A 9,734-nucleotide genomic window follows, 5' to 3' on the forward strand; every position below is an offset into this window, starting at 1 on the left:
GAAAGAGATGCCAAAGCCATTGAAGGATTCTTAGGAGCATGACCTTGTGATTGATTGCTTGAAATATTTGCTTTGTGGTTGCTTTGTTCCAAAGGATGGGAGCTACTTGGATCATCAATATGATCTCAAGAAAGGAACTCCTAATGGGGTTCATTTCCTTATCCCTTCTTTTTGTTTTACTTAGGACTTAGCCCTTCTTCTTCTTCTCTCCACTCTAACCCAAGCCAAAACCTTTTGTGCAAACATTTAACTTTTGTTTTCAAACATTAGAAACCTAAGCCTTATGCTTTTGATTTTAAAACTTTCTTTTCATAACACTTATTTTGAATTGAACTTTTAAGTCAACTTTGACCGTTTTGTATATACTTCTAATTGGTCAATATAACCCATTCAAATGTCTTTTGTGGTTCCAATGGCCACTCTCTTAATCAAATTTTTCATAACCTTTAGCTATTAGATTTGAGTTATCCTTGTGGTAGATATAATACTCACCTATATCCTTAGTGATGGACAATGAGTCTTCCATGCTTATTATAGGTTGAACCCCTCATTAGCATGTTGAAGCTATCCTCACATGGTGGATTTATGGTTTGGTTGAGTTTTCTCCCTTTGATAACAAAAGACCTTAAGGCTTTTGGACCAATCAATTCACCAACTTCTTTGAGATTTTTACCCCGAACTACGAGGTTTTGATCCTAATCTTTTCATAAGATGGTACGTAGGCAATGGGTTTATCCATCCAAACACAAAATGTAAATAAACTTGTATATTCTCCTCTCATCTCTTCAATCATGTTTGCACAAACAAAAATTTCACAAGACAACAACCTTCACAAGTGTGAAAAGGGCTCCCTAGGAGTACCTAGGATGTTTTGGGTGCCTAACACCTTCCCATTGCATAATCAACCCCCTTACCCAGATCTCTGTTTCTCTTACTAGTTTTTGTTAAAACTTTTAGGTTTTTGTTCGCTTTCTAACCATTCTTTTGGATAAATAGAAGTGCGGTGGCGACTCGACTTGTATGATTTACCTTGGATTTAGTCAATATCTCTAATGGTAACGAATACCCCGCTACAGAAAAGTGGCGACTATGCTGGGGAGATTATATTTGCCTAGTGGGTTTTGCCTACTTTCCATTTTTTGTTGTATTGTGTTGTATATTTGTTTTGTGACATATTTTGTGCAATTTGGGATTACTGTATTGTATGTAATGATTGATTTGCTTGATATTAATTCCTTGTATGCTTGGTGATCTTTGTGAGATGAGTTCTATACCCGGACTCAAGTGTACTTAGGATAGGAGAATGACATAGTCTTGTTGACTTGTGTGGAGTTATTCCTTAGCAAGTTGACTTGCAAGTCCATTCACTTGGTGGAGGTCATGTTGGGATCAATAATATCACACAAGTAAGTTGTGGTTAGACATTACTCTTTCCAATATAGACCTTAGAAGCCAAGGACCTTAGTTTACCAAGCCCATCTTGGCCTATTTTTAGGATGTAGTGCGAAAATCGTTCAAGTGTAAGATTTGATACGATTGTTACACAATACTACACTCATAAGAGTCTCTCTTGAGAATATTTTTGGAATACGAGTAGTCGTTTATCCGATAATATCCGATAGATGGGATGATGACTATGGGAACCTCTTGTAGAACATGTTTGGCAGGTTGAAACCTTACATGTTTGGCAGGTTTAAACCTTAGTACACTCCCTTTGGGTGGTTCTTAACCGAGACTCCATGCTCGTGACTCGCAACAAACCCTTGATTCATGGTTGATCCGTTCATATATCCTTAATATCAATGGAACTTGGGTGTTAATAAGGTGTAAACCATAATCCACCAAAATGGATAATTGATATTAAGGATAATATGATCCACCCTGTGACCTTTGTTTGGTGTGCTTTGCTTGATCCTTGAGTGTGATTGTTGCATTCATGTATTCATGCACCCATTTGCATCCATATCATCTATAATGAAGAAAATTTTCAAGGAACTTAAGGGGTTTATTTGCAAAATTTTCAGACATGGAAAGACAAAGAAGGAATACAAAGAAGTACAGCTTCAGACAACCAGATCTGAAAGAGTTAAGGAATTTGACATCCTATGTATTAGATCCCTTGGGTTTTAAAGGTCGTTTTGGAAAGCTTCTTCCTCTTCTGACTACTCAGGTGGACGAAGGGTTGATGAGTGTATTGGTGCAATTTTATGATCCCCTGTACCGTTGCTTCACGTTTCCGGACTTTCAGCTTTTTCCTACCCTTGAGGAGTATGCTTATCTTGTGGGGATACCTATCCTGGATCAGTTGCCGTTCAGTGGCTTGGAGAGTATTCCTACTTCTCAAGAGATAGCAGACATGTTGCACATAGATGAATCCCTGGTTGGTGCTCATATGACTACCAAAGGTGGAATTCAAGGTCTCCCTTCTGAGTTCCTCATTGCTCAAGCTACTACATATGGGAAGACCATGAGTGAGGATGCCTTTGAAGCCATATTTGTACTTCTCATCTATGGGTTGGTTTTATTCCCCAACATCGACAAGTTTGTGGATGTGAACGCTATTAGGATCTTTTCTACTCTTAATCCCGTTCTGACTCTGTTGGGTGATGCTTATTTCTCTTTGCATATGAGGAATGCAAAGGGTGGTGGCGCTATTGTGTGTTGTTTGCCTCTGTTGTATAAGTGGTTTATTTCTCACTTACCTCAGACGGTCGCTTTCAAGGAGAACAAGGGATGTCTACGGTGGTCCACGAGACTTATGTCTCTCACTCATGATGATATCTCTTGGTACAACCGTGTGTATGATGGTGTGCAGATTATCGACTCTTGTGGTGAATTCTCCAATGTGCCTCTTCTTGGTACATGTGGTGGGATTAACTACAACCCTGTTTTGACACGTCGTCAGCTTGGGTTCCCCCTAAAGGATAAACCTAATAACATTCTGTTAGAGGGTGTGTTCTTTCAGGAGGGTAAAGATCCCCAAGGCTTGAAAGCTAGGATGATCCGCGCTTGGCGCAAGATTCACAAGAAAGGAAGGAAGGAGTTGGGTCCTAAGAATTGCATTGCTTTGGAGCCTTACACTGCTTGGGTAAGGAAGAGAGCATCTGAGTATCTCATGCCTTACGAGTATCCGAGACCTACACCTATGATTAGGGCTGGGCCTTCAACCCTCCATAATCAAGGAGTAGAGGAGTTGAGAGACGAAGACCGTTCACGTGCCTGGATCCGTGAAGCGAAGAGTTACTTCAGCAGATTAAGGAGAAGGATGCTTTGATAGAGTTCCTTGAACATCAAGTTATTGATGATCCTAATGATGCATGGACTTCTCTACTTCCTCAGTCTTCTAGGTTTTGGAAGAGGAAGTACGATCGACTCGCCAGAGAGAAGGCAAATATGGAGGCAGCTTATGAAGAGGAAGTAAAGAGGCTTCGCACATCTTATCTTCCTGTGTCCCGAGCCTTAGATGATTGTTTCTAGGGATCCATAGGATGATTATTTTCCTTTTCTCTTGTATATGATTGACAATGTTGTACTTCTTTCCCTTGATGTTATTTTATGAGATATTTCTATATGCAATAAACGTTAAATGATTCCAAAAATTTGCAAATAAAACCCTAAAGTTCCTTTGAAATATAAAAATAAATCATGTGCACAAGCATTGCATGCATCATGTGCATAAGCAGGTTTTGTTTCCGATCTCTTGTCCTGTGGTCTAACTCAGTGCTCTTCATTTATTTTGAAGACAAGCTGACTCACCGGTACTACACTAGAGCCAACTCTGCAAGACTGATGGATCAACTAGAGCAAGAGAACCGTGAACTCAAAGAGGAGGTCGCCAGACTGAGTGCTTTGATGGAATCGTTCCTAGGTGCCCAGAGCCAGTCTTCTCCGACGCCTTCAACTCCTCCCCAGAGGACAGTTATCTCAGAGATTGTCTCCTCAACTGTGCCTGCTGCTAGTGCACACTTCGCTCCGTCAGCCATGCCAACCGGGTTTCCGTGGGGGATGCCTCCTAACTTTATGCCCGAGGGTCCTGCTCCAACTTTTGCTTCTATGCCGACATCTAGCTCGGTCCATGCTGTTCCTCCTCCTGTCGTGCATACCATGCCTAGGATAGACGACACCATCTATCATTCTTAGCCGTCTGAGGGCCCAGATGTCTATGAAAAGATGGACGCCATGAATGATCAATTTCTTGAGCTTCGCAAGGAATTGAAAACTCTTAGAGGAAAGGATCTTTTTGGCAAGTCTGCTGCCGATCTCTGTTTAGTTCCAAACGTGAAAATTCCAGTGAAATTCAAGGTCCCTGACTTTGAAAAGTACAAGGGAAATACTTGTCCTCTCAGCCACCTGGTCATGTATGCCAGGAAGATGTCTACTCAGACTGATAACGACCAGTTACTCATCCACTACTTTCAGGACAGTTTGTCCGGTGCCGCCCTGAGATGGTACATGGGGTTAGACAGTGCGAGCATCCGATCCTTCAACGACCTTGGCGAGGCCTTCGTCAAGCAATACAAGTATAATGTGGATATGGCTCCCGATAGGGATCAATTGAGGGCCATGTCCCAGAAGGACAAGGAAACGTTTAAAGAGTATGCCCAGAGGTGGCGAGAGGTGGCAGCACAGATCGTGCCTCCGCTAGAAGAGAAGGAAATGACCAAGATCTTTCTGAAGACCTTGAGTTCATTCTATTATGAGCGGATGATTGCTAGCGCTCCTTCTGACTTCACCGAGATGGTGAATATGGGGATGCGTTTAGAAGAAGGAGTCAGAGAAGGGCGTCTGACCAAGGAAGAAGGCTCTTCTGCCAAACGTTATGGGGCGTTTGCAAAGAAGAAAGATGGAGAGGCACATGCTGTGACCTCCCATGTGAAACCTAGAAGACCCTCTGTGAGGAGGAAGACTGTGCGTCCCGCCAGTAACCAGCACCAGGTGGCTTATATAGCACCTGTCTTTAGAGACAATCAACAGTATCAACAACATAGCAACAATCAGCAACCACCACAGCAATATCAGCAACAACAGCAGGCCTACCAGCCTCGAAACAGTAATCAAACCAGCACTAGTTACGAGAGGAAAAGGGTCACCTTCGATCCTATTCCGATGACGTACGCAGAATTCTATCCCTCTTTGATAGAGAGGAAGTTGATTACTCCGAGAGACCCACCGGCTATACCTGCTAACCCCCAGTGGTGGTATAAGCCCGAATTGCATTGTGTATACCATTCTAGTGCTCCCGGCCACGACGTGGAGAATTGCTATCCTTTGAAGACCAAGGTTCAAGACCTTGTGAGGTGTGGCATTTTGTGTTTTGAGGACGTAGGTCCTAACGTGAAGAAGAACCCATTGCCCGAGCATGGGAAATTTGTCAACATGGTCCAGGGTTGCCCTGGCAAGTACAAGGTCAAATATGTCAGTCATATTCGACAGTCTCTGGTCGAGTTGCACCATTTGTTGTGTGAGTACAGTCACTATGAGCACGATCATGATAGATGCCGAATATGCCCTGTTAACCGATTGGGTTGTCGCCAGGTGCGCAAGGATCTTCAGGAAATGCTGGACGAAGGGGTCATTGAAATCCTTCAGAATAGGAATGTTGACGAAGATGAGCCTGAGGTCAATGTAATTTCCCCAGTGTTTCGGATGCCCGAACCTGTTATCATCAAGTATGATGGTAGCAAGCAGAAGGTTTCTCCTTCTCTATTTATTAAGCCTGTCGGTCCTGTGCCGTACTCATCTGAAAAAGCAATTCCCTTCCGTTACAATGTTGTTGCTGTAGAAGATGGGAAAGAGGTGTCTTTACCATCCTCCTCCGTTGTAAACATCGCTGATGTAAGTGGTTTGACCCGCAGCGGTCGTGTGTTTTCAGCACCACCAAAGCCTCAAACTAATGCTGATTTTGTTGAACGCCCGATTGGGAATGCGGTGAATTCTCCGAATCCGGCACTTGCTGTTAAACCCTCATCTACATTGATAACTCCTGCTTCTGTTGGCCCGAGTGGCAATGTGAAAGAAGGCTGTGATGAGATGCTGAGGCTCATCAAGAAGAGTGAGTATAATGTTGTAGACCAGCTTCTACAAACGCCATCCAAAATATCCGTGTTATCATTACTTCTGAATTCAGAACCACATAGAGAGGCTCTGCAGAAAGTTTTAGATGTGGCATATGTAGATCATGATGTCACAATAGAACAGTTCGATAGCATTGTTGCAAACATTACCGCTTGTAACAATTTGAGTTTCTGTGACTCTGATCTCCCTGAGGAGGGAAGAGACCACAACTTGGCATTACACATCTCCATGAACTGTAAAGACGATGCCATGTCCAATGTGCTGGTGGACACTGGGTCATCCCTGAACGTATTGCCAAAGTCCACTCTTTCAAAATTGTCATATCAAGGGCCTCCCATGAGGCAGAGTGGAGTTGTTCTGAAAGCTTTCGATGGGTCTCGAAAGACTGTGATTGGGGAAGTTGATCTCCCAATCAAGATTGGACCAAGTGATTTCCAGATTACCTTCCAGGTTATGGACATCCACCCATCGTACAACTGTCTCTTAGGCAGACCATGGATTCACGAGTCTGGCGCCGTGACATCCACCCTACACCAGAAGCTGAAATTTGTGAAGAACAAGAAACTGGTAGTGGTAGGGGGAGAAAAGGCTCTCCTGGTTAGCCACTTATCTTCCTTCTCATACATAGATGCTGAGGAAGAAGTTGGAACTCCTTTCCAAGCTTTATCTATAGCTGAGCCTGTTGAGAAGAGAACTCTTTCATTTACTTCTTATAGAGATGCGAAGTTGGCCATTGAGTGTGGTGCAACTGCTGGATTGGGGAAAATGATTGAGTTGGAAGACAACAAGTCCCGGGCTGGCATTGGCTTTTCTTCTGGGGTCTTCAACGCACAAGGGTTATTCAAGAGTGGAGGTTTTATCCACACCAGTCAGGATGAGGAAGCTGCTGCTATCTTGGAAGAGGATGCAAAGGATTCGGACAATTTCATCATCCCTGGAGGGATCTGCAATAATTGGGTCGCTGTGGATATTCCAACAGTTATCCATAAGTCAAAGTAATGTTCATGGTGTTTAAAAACCCTTCTCCCATGCCAAAGGGAGGAGTGACGACATTGTTGACACATAAATACAATGATATTTTCATCCAATAGATTCATGTTAAATGTTTGGTTTTCCAATTGTTTTCCCTTTTCACTTTTGCATGAAATTGGTGATCACATAAAACCTCAAAAATAGAATAAAATCAATTTTTTCATCTGCATAATGATTTGCCTTGTTTGAATTCTAAATCTCTTTATATCCAAAAACATTATGCAGGTTAATCAAACCCATTGAACATAATGATCCAACACCATCTCCCAACTTTGAATTCCTTGTATTTGAGGCGGAAGAAGATGATGATGAAGAGATTCCTGACGAGATTACCCGTCTACTTGAGCATGAAGAGAAAATCATTCAGCCGCATCTTGAGAATCTAGAAACAGTCAACTTGGGGTCTGAGGATTGTGTGCGAGAAGTGAAGATTGGGGCACTCCTGGAAGAGTCTGTTAAGAAGGGGTTGATTGAGTTGCTACGAGAATACGTCGATGTCTTTGCCTGGTCATATGAAGACATGCCTGGTCTAGATACTGATATTGTGCAACATTTCCTACCTTTAAAGCCTGAGTGCGTGCCTGTGAAGCAGAAGCTCAGAAGAACTCATCCTGATATGGCAGTGAAGATCAAAGAGGAGGTTCAGAAGCAAATTGATGCGGGGTTTCTGGTGACTTCTACATATTCTCAATGGGTGGCCAATATTGTGCCCGTGCCTAAGAAAGATGGAAAAGTCCGGATGTGTGTGGATTATAGAGATTTGAATAAAGCTAGTCCGAAAGATGATTTTCCCTTACCACATATTGATATGTTGGTAGATAATACAGCTAAATTCAATGTCTTCTCATTTATGGACGGATTTTCCGGATATAATCAGATTAAAATGGCACCCGAGGATATGGAGAAGACAACATTCATCACACCTTGGGGAACATTCTGTTATCGAGTGATGCCCTTCGGTTTGAAGAACGCCAGAGCCACATATCAACGAGATATGACTACCTTGTTTCATGACATGATGCACAAGGAGATTGAGGTATATGTTGATGATATGATTGCTAAGTCAAGAACGGAAGTTGAACATGTAGAGCACTTGTTGAAGCTTTTTCAGCGTCTGAGGAAGTATAAGCTTCGTCTGAATCCCAACAAGTGTACATTTGGAGTCCGTTCTGGCAAGCTATTGGGCTTTATCGTCAGTGAGAAAGGTATTGAAGTTGATCCTGCAAAGGTCAAAGCAATACAAGAGATGCCTGCGCCCAAAACTGAGAAGCAAGTCCGAGGTTTTCTTGGCCGCTTGAATTACATTTCCAGATTCATATCCCACATGACTGCCACATGTGCGCCGATATTCAAGCTCCTTCGGAAAGATCAGTCTCATGATTGGACCGAGGATTGCCAGAAAGCCTTTGACAGTATTAAAGAGTATATGTCCGAGCCTCCGATTTTGTCTCCGCCGGTGGAAGGGAGACCTTTGATTATGTATCTGACTGTTCTTGAAGATTCAATGGGTTGTGTCCTTGGTCAGCAAGATGAATCAGGAAAGAAAGAGTATGCTATCTACTACCTAAGTAAGAAGTTCACTGATTGTGAGTCTCGATACTCAATGCTTGAGAAAACATGTTGTGCTTTGGCTTGGGCTGCTAAGCGCTTACGCCAGTATATGATAAATCATACGACTTGGTTGATATCCAGAATGGATCCAATCAAATGCATATTTGAGAAGCCTACTTTAACTGGGAGGATTGCCCGTTGGCAGATGTTGTTGTCTGAGTATGATATTCAGTATCGAGCCCAAAAAGCTATCAAAGGTAGTATCTTGGCTGACCATTTGGCACACCAGCCGATCGAAGATTATCAGTCAGTTCAGTATGACTTCCCAGATGAGGAGATTCTGTATTTGAAGATGAAAGATTGCGATGAGCCTACACTCGATGAAGGGCCAGAGCCTGGTTCCAGATGGAGCATGGTGTTTGATGGCGCTGTAAATCAGTATGGAAATGGTATTGGGGCAGTAATCATCACCCCTCAGGGCACACATATTCCTTTTACAGCAAGGCTAACTTTCAAATGCACAAATAATATGGCTGAGTATGAGGCCTGTATTATGGGATTGGAGGAATGCATTGATCTTAGAGTCAAGCATCTTGATGTTTACGGTGATTCGGCCCTCGTTGTTAATCAGATTAAGGGTGAATGGGAAACGAATCAACCTGGTCTCATTCCTTATAGGGATTATGCGAGGAGGATTTCAACATTCTTTACTGAGGTTGACTTCCATCATATTCCTCGAGACGAGAATCAGATGGCGGATGCTCTTGCTACACTTGCTTCCATGATTGTGGTCAAACTGTGGAATGAAGTTCCCAATATCACTGTGATGCGCTTGGACAGACCAGCTCATGTATTTGCAATAGAAGAAGCGAAAGATGATAAGCCATGGTATTACGACATTAAGTGTTTCCTTCAGAACCAAGTTTACCCACCTGGGGCATCTGTGAAAGATAGGAAGACTTTGAGGAGATTGTCAGGCAGTTTCTACCTCAATGGCGAAGTGCTTTATAAGAGAAATTTTGACATGGTTATGCTCAGATGCGTGGACAGACACGATGCCGACCTGTTGATGATTG

This window comes from Lathyrus oleraceus, chromosome 3 (genome assembly GCF_024323335.1).
Source record: "Lathyrus oleraceus cultivar Zhongwan6 chromosome 3, CAAS_Psat_ZW6_1.0, whole genome shotgun sequence".
NCBI classification, from domain to species: Eukaryota; Viridiplantae; Streptophyta; class Magnoliopsida; order Fabales; family Fabaceae; genus Lathyrus; species Lathyrus oleraceus.